Source organism: Ranitomeya imitator, chromosome 5 (assembly GCF_032444005.1).
Source record: "Ranitomeya imitator isolate aRanImi1 chromosome 5, aRanImi1.pri, whole genome shotgun sequence".
Lineage (NCBI taxonomy): Eukaryota > Metazoa > Chordata > Amphibia > Anura > Dendrobatidae > Ranitomeya > Ranitomeya imitator.
Window position 1 is genome coordinate 108000052 of NC_091286.1, and position 14945 is coordinate 108014996.

Consider the following 14945-nt stretch of genomic DNA (forward strand, 5'->3'; position numbering starts at 1 on the left):
AGCCCAGGGGGGGTGGCTTCACCCCCTCGTGGCTACGATCGCTCTGATTGGCTGTTGAAAGTGAAACTGCCAATCAGAGCGATTTGTAATATTTCACCCATTATAACGGGTGAAATATTACAATCCAGCCATGGCCGATGCTGAAATATCATCGGCCATGGCTGGAAATACTAGTGTGCCCCCACCCCACCCCTCCGATCGCCCCCCCACCCCCCCGATCTGGCCGGTACACTGCTCCGGCTCCCCTCCGCCCTGTGCTCCGCTCCCCCCCGTGCTCGTGTCCGCTCGCCCCGTGCTCCAATCACCCCCCCGTGCTCCAATCACCCCCCCTGCACTCCGATCCACCCCCCCCCGTGCTCCGTTCCACCCCCCCGTGCTCCGTTCCAGCCCCCCCGTGCTCCGTTCCACGCCCCCCGCGCTCCGTTCCACCCCTCCCGCGCTCCGATTCCCCCCCCCGTGCTCCGATCCCCCCCCCCGTGGTCCCCCCCCACCCTATCATACTTACCGATCCAGCCGGGGTCCCGTCCGTCTTCTCCCGGGCGCCGCCATCTTCCAAAATGGCGGGCGCATGCGCAGTGCGCCCGCCGAATCTGCCGGCCGGCAGATTCGTTCCAAAGTGCATTTTGATCACTGAGATATAATCTATCTCAGTGATCAAAATAAAAAAAATAATAAATGACCCCCCCCCTTTGTCACCCCCATAGGTAGGGACAATAAAAAAATAAAGAAATTTTTTTTTTCCCACTAATGTTAGAATAGGGTTAGGGTTAGGGGTAGGGGTAGGGTTAGGGTTAGGGGTAGGGTTAGGGGTAGGGTTAGGGTTAGGGGTAGGGGTAGGGTTAGGGTTAGGGGTAGGGTTAGGGTTAGGGGTAGGGCTAGGGTTAGGGCTAGGGTTAGGGTTAGGGTTAGGAATGTGCACACGTATTCTGGTCCTCTGCGGATTTTTCCGCTGCGGATTTGATAAATCCGCAGTGCTAAACCGCTGCGGATTTATGGCGGATTTACCGCGTTTTTTTCTGCGCATTTCACTGCGGTTTTACAATTGCGATTTTCTATTGGAGCAGTTGTAAAACCGCTGCGGAATCCGCACAAAGAAGTGACATGCTGCGGAATGTAAACCGCTGCGTTTCCGTGCAGTTTTTCCGCAGCATGTGTACAGCGATTTTTGTTTCCCGTAGGTTTACATTGAACTGTACACTCATGGGAAACTGCTGCGGATCCGCAGCGTTTTCCGCAGCGTGTGCACATACCTTTAGAATTAGGCTATGTGCACACGGTGCGGATTTGGCTGCGGATTCGCAGCAGTGTTCCATCAGGTTTACAGTACCATGTAAACATATGAAAAACCAAATCCGCTGTGCCCATGGTGCGGAAAATACCGCGCGGGAACGCTGCGTTGTATTTTCCGCAGCATGTCAATTCTTTGTGCGGATTCCGCAGCGTTTTACACCTGTTCCTCAATAGGAATCCGCAGGTGAAATCCGCACAAAAAACACTGGAAATCCGCGGAAAATCCGCAGGTAAAACGCAGTGCCTTTTACCCGCAGATTTTTCAAAAATGGTGCGGAAATATCTCACACGAATCCGCAACGTGGGCACATAGCCTTAGGGTTAGGGTTGGAATTAGGGTTGTGGTTAGGGTTAGGGGTGTGTTGGGGTTAGTGTTGTGGTTAGGGGTGTGTTGGGGTTAGGGTTGTGATTAGGGTTATGGCTACAGTTGGGATTAGGGTTAGGGGTGTGTTGGGGTTAGTGTTGGAGTTAGAATTGAGGGGTTACCACTGTTTAGGCACATCAGGGGTCTCCAAACGCAACATGGCGCCACCATTGATTCCAGCCAATCTCGTATTCAAAAAGTCAAATGGTGCTCCCTCACTTCCGAGCCCTGACGTGTGCCCAAACAGTGGTTTACCCCCACATATGGGGTACCAGCATACTCAGGACAAACTGCGCAACAATTACTGGGGTCCAATTTCTCCTGTTACCCTTGTGAAAATAAAAAAATGCTTGCTAAAACATAATTTTTGAGGAAAGAAAAATGATTTTTTATTTTCACGGCTCTGCGTTGTAAACGTCTGTGAAGCACTTGGAGGTTCAAAGTGCTCACCACATATCTAGATAAGTTCCTTGGGGGGTCTAGTTTCTAAAATGGGGTCACTTGTGGGGGGTTTCTACTGTTTAGGCACACCAGGGGCTCTGCAAACGCAACGTGACACCCGCAGACCATTCCATCAAAGTCTGCATTTCAAAAGTGACTACTTCCCTTCTGAGCCCCGACGTGTGCCCAAACAGTGGTTTACCCCCACATATGGGGTATCAGCGTACTCAGGAGAAACTGGTCAACAACTTTTGGGGTCCAATTTCTCCTGTAACCCTTGGGAAAATAAAATATTCTGGGCTAAATAATTATTTTTGAGGAAAGAAAACGTATTTATTATTTTCACGGCTCTGCATTATAAACTTCTATGAAGCACTTGGGGGTTCAAAGTGCTCATCACACATCTAGATAAGTTCCTTTCAGGGTCTAGTTTCCAAAATGGGGTCACTTGTGGGGGGTTTCTACTGTTTAGGCACATCAGGGGCTCTGCAAACGCAACGTGACGCCCGCAGAGCATTCCATCAAAGTCTGCATTTCAAAACGTCACTACTTCAATTCCAAGCCCCGGCATGTGCCCAAACAGTAGTTTACCCCCACATATGGGGTATCACCGTACTCAGGAGAAACTGGACAACAAATATTGGGGTCAAATTTCTCCTGTTACCCTTGGGAAAATTAAAAAATTCTGGGCTAAATAATTATTTTTGAGGAAAGAAAACGTATTTATTATTTTCACGGCTCTGCATTATAAACTTCTATGAAGCACTTGGGGGTTCAAAGTGCTCACCACACATCTAGATAAGTTCCTTTGGGGGTCTAGTTTCCAAAATGGGGTCACTTGTGGGGGGTTTCTACTGTTAAGCCACATCAGGGGCTCTGCAAACGCAACGTGACGCCCACAGAGCATTCCATCAAAGTCTGCATTTCAAAACGTCACTACTTCACTTCCGAGCCCCGGCATGTGCCCAAACAGTGATTTACCCCCACATATGGGGTATCAGCGTACTCAGGAGAAACTGGAAAACAACTTTTGGGGTCAAATTTCTCCTGTTACCCTTGGGAAAATAAAAAATTGCAGGCTAAAAGATCATTTTTGAGAAAATAATTTTTTTTTTTATTTTCATGGCTCTGCGTTATAAACTTCTGTGAAGCACTTGGGGGTTCAAAGTCCTCACCACACATCTAGATTAGTTCCTTTGGGGGTCTAGTTTCTAAAATGGTGTCATTTCTGGGGGATCTCCAATGTTTAGGCACACAGGGGCTCTCCAAACGTGACATGGTGTCCGCTAATGATTGGAGCTAATTTTCCATTTAAAAAGCCAAATGGCGTGCCATCCCTTCCGAGCCCTGCCGTGCGCCCAAACAGTGGTTTACCCCCACATATGGGGTATCAGCGTACTCAGGACAAACTGGACAACAATATTTGCGGTCCAATTTCTCCTATTATCCTTGGCAAAATAGGAAATTCCAGGCTAAAAAATCATTTTTGAGGAAAGAAAAATTATTTTTTATTTTCATGGCTCTGCGTTATAAACTTCTGTGAAGCACCTGGGGGTTTAAAGTGCTCAATATGCATCTAGATAAGTTCCTTGGGGGGTCTAGTTTCCAAAATGGGGTCACTTGTGCAGGAGCTCCAATGTTTAGGCACACAGGGGCTCTCCAAACGCGACATGGTGTCCGCTAACAATTGGAGCTAATTTTCCATTCAAAAAGTCAAATGGCGCGCCTTCTCTTCCGAGCCCTGCCGAGTGCCCAAACAGTGGTTTACCCCCACATATGAGGTATCGGCGTACTCGGGAGAAATTGCCCAACAAATTTTATGATCCATTTTATCCTACTGCCCATGTGAAAATGAAAAAATTGAGGCGAAAAGAATTTTTTTGTGAAAAAAAATTACTTTTTCATTTTTACAGATCAATTTGTGAAGCACCTGAGGGTTTAAAGTGCTCACTAGGCATCTAAATTAGTTCCTTGGGGGGTCTAGTTTCCAAAATGGGGTCACTTGTGGGGGAGCGCCAATGTTTAGGCACACAGGAGCTATCCAAACGCGACATGGTGTCCGCTAACGATGGAAATAATTTTTCATTCAAAAAGTCAAATGGCGCTCCTTCCCTTCCGAGCCTTACCATGTGCCCAAACAGTGGTTTACCTCCACATGTGAGGTATTGGTGTACTCAGGAGAAATTGCCCAACTCATTTTAGGATCCATTTTATCCTGTTGCCCACGTGAAAATGAAAAAATTGAGGCTAAAAGAATTTTTTTGTGAAAAAAAAGTACTTTTTCATTTTTACGGATCAATTTGTGAAGCACCTGGGGGTTCAAAGTGCTCACTATGCATCTAGATAAGTTCCTTGGGGCGTCTAGTTTCCAAAATGGGGTCACTTGTGGGGGAGCTCCAATTTTTAGGCACACGGGGGCTCTCCAAACGTGACATGGTGTCCGCTAAAGAGTGGAGCCAATTTTTGATTCAAAAAGTCAAATGGCGCTCCTTCCCTTCCAAGCCCTGCCATGCGCCAAAACAGTGGTTTACCCCCACATATGAGGTATCAGCGTACTCAGGACAAATTGGACAACAACTTTCATGGTTCAGTTTCTCCTTTTACCATTGGGAAAATAAAAAAATTGTTGCTAAAAGATAATTTTTGTGACTAAAAAGTTAAATGTTCATTTTTTCCTTCCATGTTGCTTCTGCTGCTGTGAAGCACCTGAAGGGTTAATAAACTTCTTGAATGTGGTTTTGAGTACCTTGAGGGGTGCAGTTTTTAGAATGGTGTCACTTTTGGGTATTTTCAGCCATATAGACCCCTCAAACTGACTTCAAATGTGAGGTGGTCCCTAAAAAAAATGGTTTTGTAAATTTCGTTGTAAAAATGACAAATCGCTGGTCGAATTTTAACCCTTATAACTTCCTAACAAAAAAAAATTTTGTTTCCAAAATTGTGCTGATGTAAAGTAAACATGTGGGAAATGTTATTTATTAACTATTTTGTGTCACATATCTCTCTGGTTTAACAGAATAAAAATTCAAAATGTGAAAATTGCGAAATTTTCAAAATTTTCGCCAAATTTCCGTGTTTATCACAAATAAACGCAGAATTTATTGACCTAAATTTACCACTAACATGAAGCCCAATATGTCACGAAAAAACAATCTCAGAACCGCTAGGATCCGTTGAAGCGTTCCTGAGTTATTACCTCATAAAGGGACACTGGTCAGAATTGCAAAAAACGGCAAGGTCTTTAAGGTCAAAATAGGCTGGGTCTTGAAGGGGTTAAAAGGTGTCCAAAAGCTGACAAACTGCTCAGAAGACAAAACAAACATGGAAAAGTCACAACTACATATAGTCATGCGAAAAGAAAAGAGGTGGAGGAGTAAAAGGAGGAGGAGACACAGATATAGGCATGTCATGCCCTTCTAAAATCAAGAAAGGCTGGAGTAAAAATCTAAACTCAATCTACCAACACCCAGACATCTTGACAAAAAAAATTAAAAAATAAATATTTTTAGGTAGAATGGCGGCGGGTCCATTCAGAACACTTTCCTTAGAAGATGTAGCGGTACCCCCGTTGGGAGTTGTGCCAAAAAATGAACCCAATACATTCAGACTAATCCACCATTTGTCATATCCAAGGGGCAGGTCAGTAAACGACAATATCGATGCGGAACCAAGTACAGTACTATGTACTGTACCTCCTTTGACGAGGCAATCAGGCGGGTTAAGAAGTTGGTAAGGGGCACCCTAATGGCCAAAACAGACATTGAGGGGGCGTTCCGATTACTACCTGTGCCTCCGAATAGTTTCCTCCCATTGGGCTGCTTCTGTGAAGGAGCATACTACATAGATCGCTGTTTGCCCATGGGGTGCTCCATATCCTGCTCACTATTTGAGGCGTTTATTGCTTCCTCGAATGTGTCATCATGGACGTTTGTAAGGCGGCAATTATTATCCATTACCTCGACGACTTCTTATGCCTTGGCCCAAAAGATTCACCACAGTGTGAAAACACGTGGTAGTCCACCTGTGAGAAGGAGAGAGTTGGAGGGAGAGTGGACACCCCAGAGCCGAGGGGTTAGATTGAGAAAGAAAGAAGGTGGTGTAGCTTGTTTCATGGGTGGGGTACTCTGCTGAGTAGCAGAAATTGCTACTAGGCCCAAAAGGATTTCCTGGGCGAGATGCCGTTAAAAAATAGTACTTAGGTAAACAGGCGGTGTAGCTTGCTTCATGGGTGGGGTACTCTGCTGAGTAGCACAAAATGCTTTTAGGTACAAAACAATTTCCTGGGCTAAATGCAGTTAAAAATTAGTAATTAGATCAACAGCCGGTGTAGCTTGCTTCATGGGTGGGGTACGCTGCTGAGTATCACTTAATTCTACTAGGCCCAAACGGATTTCCTGGGCTGGATGCCGTTACCAAATAGTAGTTAGGTAAACAGGTGGTGTAGCTTGCTTCATGGGTGGGGTACGCTGTTGAGTATCACTAAATTCTACTAGGCCCAAAAGGATTTCCTGGGCTAGATGCCATTACATAATAGTAGTTAGGTAAACAGGCGGTGTAGCTTGCTTCATGGGTGGGGTACGCTGTTGAGTATCACTAAATTCTACTAGGCCCAAAAGGATTTCCTGGGCTAGATGCCGTTACAAAATAGTAGTTAGGTAAACAGGCGGTGTAGCTTGCTTCATGGGTGGGGTACGCTGTTGAGTATCACTAAATTCTACTAGGCCCAAACGGATTTCCTGGGCTAGATGCCGTTACAAAATAGTAGATAGGTAAACAGGCGGTGTAGTTTGCTTCATGGGTGGGGTACTCTGCTAAGTAGCACAAAATGCTATTAGGTACAATACGATTTACTGAGCTGGATGCAGTTAAAAATTAATAATTAGATCAACAGGTGGTGTAGCTTGCTTCATGGGTGGGGTACGCTGCTGAATATCACTAAATTCTACTAGGCCCAAACGGATTTCCTGGGCTAGATACCGTTAAAAAATAGTACTTAGGTAAACAGGCGGTGTAGCTTGCTTCATGGGTGAAGTACGCTGCTGAGTAGCACCAAATTCTATTAGGCCCAAAAGGATTTCCTGGGCTACATGCCGTTAAAAATAGTACTTAGGTAAACAGGCGGTGGGTGGCTGGGCTACTCTGCTGACTAGCAGACACTGAAGCTTTGGAGCAGACCTCTCAATCTCAGGCCATAGTATGAGGAACCAACTCTGCAGACGACCCCACCCACCTGGAATTGACAATGGCAACGTCATGTAAAACTCAGCAAGGGGACTAAATAAAAGAGTCTCCATTGTTTCCCAAAATTCAGCCACCGACACCACTTAAGTGGCATCAATTTCACCAGAGTTTTTTTAAACGGTTGGTGAGGTGATTTTCAAAAATCATCAAGCTTTTAGTCTCCCCAAGATGACACAGGGGTAGAAAAGTCCTTGCGGATCCAGGATTTGTTCATCTTGATGAACGTTAGTCTGTCTACATTGTCACTAGACAGCCGCGTGCGCTTATCTGTCAGCACACCACCAGCAGTGCTGAACACACGCTCAGAGAGGAAGCTGGCAGCGGGGCACGACAAGATCTCCAAGGTGTGAGTGGCGAGCTCAGGCCATTTTTCAAGATTGGAAGCCCAAAATGAGCAAGGGCTCAGTTCCACAGTCATGGCATCGATGTTAACTTGGATATACTCTTGTACCATCCTCTCTAGGCGTTGGCTGTGCGTCAGACTTCTTGTCTCCTGTGGCCTTGCAAAGGATGGTCTGAAAAAAATCTTGAAACGATTGGAAAAAATTACTGTCACCATCAGATACGATGCTACTTTTACGGTTCGACTGATGACTCGATAGTCCCACGGTTGGCAAGTTAGAACTCAGAGATTGACTACGTGCACCACTGGTGTTTTGTGGAAAAGCAGATGTTAGATTCTGTAACAGTCTCTGCTGATACTCCTGCATGCGTGAATCCCTTACTATGGCAGGAATTATTTTCCCAAATTTGTTTTTGTACCGGGGATCTAAGAGTGTGGCAACCCAGTAGTTGGCATTACTACGGATTCTGACAATCCGAGGGTCATTTTGCAGGTAGTGCAGCAAGAAGGCACTCATGTGTCTTGCGCATCCAGGAGGACCAAGTCCTTCTTGTCTTGGTGGTGGCTTCCTTTGTCTGCCCTCTCCCCCCAACCTCGCACAACAGAAATTTGATCAAGGTCTCCCTCATCTGATGAGTCTACCATGCCCAGTGCCAGTTCATCCTCCACTTCTTCCTCACCTCCTGCACCTTCTTCAACAGTTTGGCTGCTACCATGCGCCCTCGGTAACCCCTCTCCCCAAGCCTCCAATGCCAGCCGCCTTGGTGCTGCCAACCTTCTTGACCTTGGAGATATTATCCCTTCCGCATACGACTCCTCCTGTTCCTCCTCCTCCTCTTGTTCCACCACCTGACTCCGAACACTGTGTAAGGTGTGCTCCAGCATGTAAATCACCAGAATGGTCATGCTGATAATGGCATCGTCAGCAGTAAACATCTTCGTTGCTATTTCAAAACTGTGCAAAGGGTGCATAGGTCCCTGATCTCAGACCACGCCTGCAGCGTCATTTGCCCCACCTCTTGATCTCGTTGGTCCAGGCTATACGTCATAACGTATTGCACCAGGGCTCGTCGGTACTACCACAGTCGCTGCAACATCTGCAGAGTTGAATTTTACCATGTGGGCACATCGCATTTCAGCCGGTGAACTGGCAGGCCCAACGACTTCTGTAGAGATGCAAGTCGTCGAGCTGCGGGATGCGAACGGCGGAAGTGAGCACACAGCGACCGTACCCTCTGCAGAAGCCCATCTAGTCCGGGAAAGTGGGATAAAAATTGCTGGACAACCAGGTTCAAAACGTGAGCCATACAAGGCACGTGTTTGACATTGCCTGGGTGAAGAGCCACACCCAGGTTTGCAGCATTGTCGCACACAGCCTTCCCTGGCTGCAGGTTGAGTGGAGACAACCATTGATGGAACTCGGTCTCCAGAGCTGACCACAACTCCTCTGCTGTGTGACTCACATTTCCCAGACATTTCAATGTAAACGCTGCCTGATGTTGTTGAGCCCTGGTGACAGCATAGTGAGGAAGTGTGCAGGATTCCTTCTGCGCAGTTACAATGCGGGTGGCATTACCAGACAGGCTTTGGGTGCAGGTGGAGGACTGAGAGGAGGTTGAGGAGGAACTTCTAGATACAAAGGATTGACGAGCAACTCGTGGCGATGGCAAGACTTGGACAGCAGCCCCTTCTCCTGATGTCGCTGTAGTTACCCAGTGCCCAGTCAGCGACATGTAACGCCCCAGTCCATGTCTACTCGTCCAAGTGTCTGTGGTGAAATGCACCCTGTCACACACAGAGTTTCTCAAGGAAGCGGTGATGTTGTGTGCGACATGCTTGTGTAGCGCAGGCACAGCTTTCTTTGAGAAGTAGTGGCGACTGGGCATCTGGTACTGGGGCACTGCGACGGACATAAGGTCTCGAAAATCCTCTGTGTCCACCAGGCGGAAAGGCAGCATTTCTGTAGCCAACAGCTTGCTGATGGAGAAATTCAACCTCTTAGCTTTGTCATGGCTAGGAGGAAATGGTCTTTTACTTGTCCACATCTGAGGGACTGAGGGCTGGCTGCTGTGCTTAGACGGAGTTGAGTAGGGTGTTCCCGGCAAACTGCTGGTCTATGAGGAAGGTCCAGGCGGAGATGTTATGTTGCCTTGATCAAAATGTGGTGTCGATGTCGGAGAGCGCTCAACACCAGCAGGTGTTTCCACTAGCAAATGTCCTGACAACCTGCCAATCACAAAGAGGTGGAAGGTCTGCATCCAAAACCATGTGCGACTGCTGTCCCCACAGTCACAGAGGATGAAGAGGATGCGGATGCACTTGAAGGGGCAGACGGTGGTTGACCCAGCCCACTAGGCCGCATTGTAGCTTCCCACTGCAACTTATGCCTCACATCCATGTGACAGTTCATGCATGAAGTACTCAAGCTAGTGATTTTTTGGCCTCTACTGAGATTTTGTTGACAAATCTTACAGACAACATGAGTTGGGTCATCCTTTGCGATGTCAAAAAATGTCCAGGCTATGCAAGGCTTAGAGCCCGTGTGACCTGAAGAGCCACCACGAATTCTGGTCTGAGGCACAGTTGGGGTTGAGGATGCAGTTGTTGGCTTGCTTCCAGTACTCTGTCTCTGTCCAGGAAGGCGCACTGTTACCTCATCGTCAGACTCGTCACTAGCATCCTTCTCCACCTCCTCTGCTGACCTCATGGACTGGCGGACTGGGGGTTGACAGTAAATGGGGTCTACAACCTCGTCATCATCATCCTGTGTGTTCTCACACCCGTTGTCCTCAGAGCCAACCTCTTCCTGCCCCGACCGAAAAGTCAAGTTTTCGTTCCAATCAGGTATCTCAGTCTCATCATCATCTTCCTCATTGTCTCCACCAACAGGAGTTACAGTTTGGGAACGAAGGTCTACATTATGCTCAGAACCTTCTTCATCTGGGCCTGGATCCGACTCACAAAGATTCTGGGCATCAGTGCAGATCATTTCCTCATCTGGATTCACAGAAGCTCTGGAGCAGACCTCTGATTCCCAGGCTATAGTATGTGTAAACAGCTCTACTGTACAGACTCAACCATGTGTGTTACCCCATGCTCAGACGGGCGGCTGGAGACTTGGGAGCTGTGAGGAAGCAAGTGCGATTGGGGTGACAACTCTGAGGACTGGAGTAGTTGTGATGTTGAAGTTGACATGGAGGAGAGCCCACTTGAACGAGCACTTGATATCCGTTCAAGCACCTGCTGTTTTTGTGCCTCATCTGGAATTTTTGGCGATGCTTGTAGCGATGGTCGTAAGAAAGGGATCATATCAGATTGTCCACGGAAAGAAGTAGACATCTTACTTTGGCTGGAAGATGGTCTTTCTTCTGAAGATGTTACTGTTGCTTTACCACCTACCCCACGGACACAACCTTTTTTTCCCTTTCCAACACGCCTATTCCCCTTTCCACCAGCAGCAGGCCTTTTGCCACTCATTTTAGTGCTTAACTAATTGGCAACTCTGTATCTGTAGTTGTTGGCACAACAACCGATGGATGAAAACCGAGCAGAACTGAGTGGCCAAACTGTGGTACTAGGCCGAAAACTAATAACTGGATTAGATGCTGTGAAAATTGAGATACACAGGCGGTATAGTTTGTTTCACAGGCGGGCTACTCTGCTGACGTGCAGACTATGCTCCTAGGCCCTAAACTAATAACTGGATAAGATGCAGTGAAAATAGAGATACACAGGCGGTATAGTTTGTTTCACAGGTGGGCTACTCTGCTGATGTGCAGATACTGCTCCTAGGCCCTAAACTAATAACTGGATTAGGCGCAGTGAAAATAGAGATACACAGGCGGTATAGTTTGTTTCACAGGCGGGCTACTCTGCTGATGTGCAGACACTGCTCCTAGGCCCTAAACTATTAACTGGATTAGATGCAATGAAAATAGAGATACACAGGCGGTATAGTTTGTTTCACAGGCGGGCTACTCTGCTGATGTGCAGACACTGCTCCTAGGCCCTAAACTATTAACTGGATTAGATGCAATGAAAATAGAGATACACAGGCGGTATAGTTTGTTTCACAAGCATGCTACTCTGCTGACGTGCAGACACTGCTCCTAGGCCCTAAACTAATAACTGGATTAGATGCAGTGAAAATAGAGGTACACAGGCGGTATAGTTTGTTTCACAGGCAGGCTACTCTGCTGATGTGCAGATACTGCTCCTAGGCCCTAAACTAATAACTGGATTAGGCGCAGTGAAAATAGAGATACACAGGCGGTATAGTTTGTTTCACAGGCGGGCTACTCTGCTGATGTGCAGACACTGCTCCTAGGCCCTAAACTATTAACTGGATTAGATGCAATGAAAATAGAGATACACAGGCGGTATAGTTTGTTTCACAAGCATGCTACTCTGCTGACGTGCAGACACTGCTCCTAGGCCCTAAACTATTAACTGGATTAGATGCAGTGAAAATAGAGATACACAGGTGGTATAGTTTGTTTCACAGGCGGGCTACTCTGCTGACATGCAGACACTGCTCCTAGGCCCTAAACTAATAACTGGATTAGATGCAGTGAAAATAGAGATACACAGGCGGTATAGTGTTTCACAGGCGGGCTACTCTGCTGACGTGCAGACACTGCTCCTAGGCCCTAAACTATTAACTGCATTAGAAGCAGTGAAAAATAGAGATACACAGGTGGTATAGTTAGTTTCACAGGCAGGCTACTCAGATGACTATCAGACAATGCTACTAGCCCAAAAGGATTGGCTGAGCTAGATTACACCAAATGCTGTGACAAACACTTGCACAGCACTGGCACAGACCTGCCTGGCAAACAGTGCTATGAACTGCTGTAACCTACCCTGGAAAGGGCTGATATTAAAACTAGTCCCAACTCCTCCCGACTCCCTAAACCTATCTCTCTGACAATTCGCTCCAAAAAAACACTCTTTGTCTGTATAGCCTCCACAGCAGCAGTGGTTCTGTCTAACACTAAGCTGCAGCAGTGAGGAAATGGTGGCGACGGGCAAATGGCTGGTTCTTATAGGGCAAGGACACATGCCCTTGCTTGTGTGCATCACATGCACATTGCTGTGTGTGTGCGCACTGCTGATAGGCTGAGAGACTGCACCACCGCACTGAAAATGCGGGAAAGAAAAAAAAATGGAGATCGGCGTTATTTCAGCACAGATCTATCCCCCGCCCCGCCCACTATACACTGAAACAGTCTATTAACAATGATAAACAGTTTTAATGTGCAAATCAAGCTAAGCTTTTGGTGAACGAACAGTTATCGAACAGAAACTCAAACAGCCGAATTTTAAGCAAATTGTCCGGGTTCGTTGAACGACTCGAACACCACCCAAAACAGCTCAAATTTGAGATTGGCGAACAGTTCGACTCGAACACCGCTCATCTCTACTTTCAAGTCACAGCAAACTTAGAGCGAAAACAACCTGAGTGGCTATATAGCGTGATGAAAAATATTGGATCATGCAGTGGTTAGATGCAAGTTCCATGAAGGCTTTCTGCTGAGGATCATCAGATTGCAGAACATACAAGAGAACTAAATAGATGCATGCAGAATAATCAGCTAATATAACCTGCAAATTGCAGGACATTTATATTTACTGTTACCTGTTTACATTGTTATGTTATATACCTGCATATGATATTGCAATGGTCACCATTATGTCAGCTTTTTGAAGGTCTGGCGCAGCACTGTGCCTGTTTTTGGCACCAGGGAAATATCACAGTTGACTAAGTGGGACTAAAAGTCTGAGTTGAAAGAGCTGGAACAGGACACTGTGTTTCTATTGATAGATGTTGGGTAAGAGAAGCAGTGTTATAATAAGCAGGGCAGATTTGCCAAATCTGCCAAAACTACTGAGAGTGTGTCAACCAGAGTGCAAGCTGCCAGTAGCAGAATAAATAAGAAGAAAATAGTTGTGTTCTTTGTTGTACTGCATATGGCAGTAAAAGAAGAAATACTCATTGTGGGTCGAACACGCCATCTCTTGTGTACTGCAAGTTGAGATTTTGCTGTACTGTCCAGTTGTGCTTTAGAAGTGAAACCAACAAGCATTGAAATATAAAATCTGCATCTTGAAAAGTATAAGTGCTTGTGCCTCTTGTATGCCTTGCGCAATTCCTCTGCTGGGTTATATAAGGGCCAACACCCCATTTTCTTACTACCTACCCTACCATTACAAGTTCTTTGCTTTCTTACATACATTACGTCTACAGTTGCCTGTTTGCCTCTTTATTGCAAGATATAAAGTAAAAGTGGTGCTGTAATACCTCACTGTGTTCCTACACAACAGATCCACTGCTGAAATATTGTTCTGGCATTACCCTTCTTACTTGTTACTTTTACCTGAATTTCTATTTAAACAAGGAAGGATGAGTGAAGAAGTGGAAATAATTGACATGTAATAATACATGACAATCAATTAGAGTGGGGCACATTCTAAGGGGAACATCACACAATCTGTATATCTACTGTATATCAGACACACACTCTTGTTAGACAATCTAGAACTGGCTCACCGAAACAGTTCAATGAAACCATTGGGATCTAGATGGTAGTGTTTCTCCTTTGGGAGAGTGACATGCTTGGCATGTCAATGTAAGGAGGCTTACATACCATGCATGCTCCTCTGGGAAATGAAATACAAATTGCCTCTTCAGAGAGGAAGAGGACTTGAACTCTAGGGCCACCTATGGGAAGGAGCAATCCTAAAAGTCAATATCGACCCTATAACGAACCTTACTATGTGATTTAAGGTACCATCACATTTAGCGACGCTGCAGCGATCTAGACAACGATGCCGATCACTGCAGCGTCGCTGTGTGGTCGCTGGAGAGCTGTCACACAGACAGCTCTCCAGCGACCAACGATGCCGAAGTCCCCGGGTAACCAGGGTAAATATCGAGTTACTAAGCGCAGGGCCGCGCTTAGTAACCCGATGTTTACCCTGGTTACCAGTGTAAATGTAAAAAAAAACAAACACCACATACTTACATTCTGGTGTCTGTCGTGTCCCCCGGCATTCTGCTTCCCTGCACTGTGTAAGCGCCAGCCGTAAAGCAGAGCGGTGATGTCACCGCTGTGCTCTGCTTTACGGCCAGCCGGCGCTGACACAGTGCAGGGAAGCAGAACGCCGGGGGACGTGACAGACACCGGAATGTAAGTATGTAGTGTTTGGGTTTTTTTACATTTACACTGGTAACCAGGGTTAACATCGGGTTACTAAGTGCGGCCC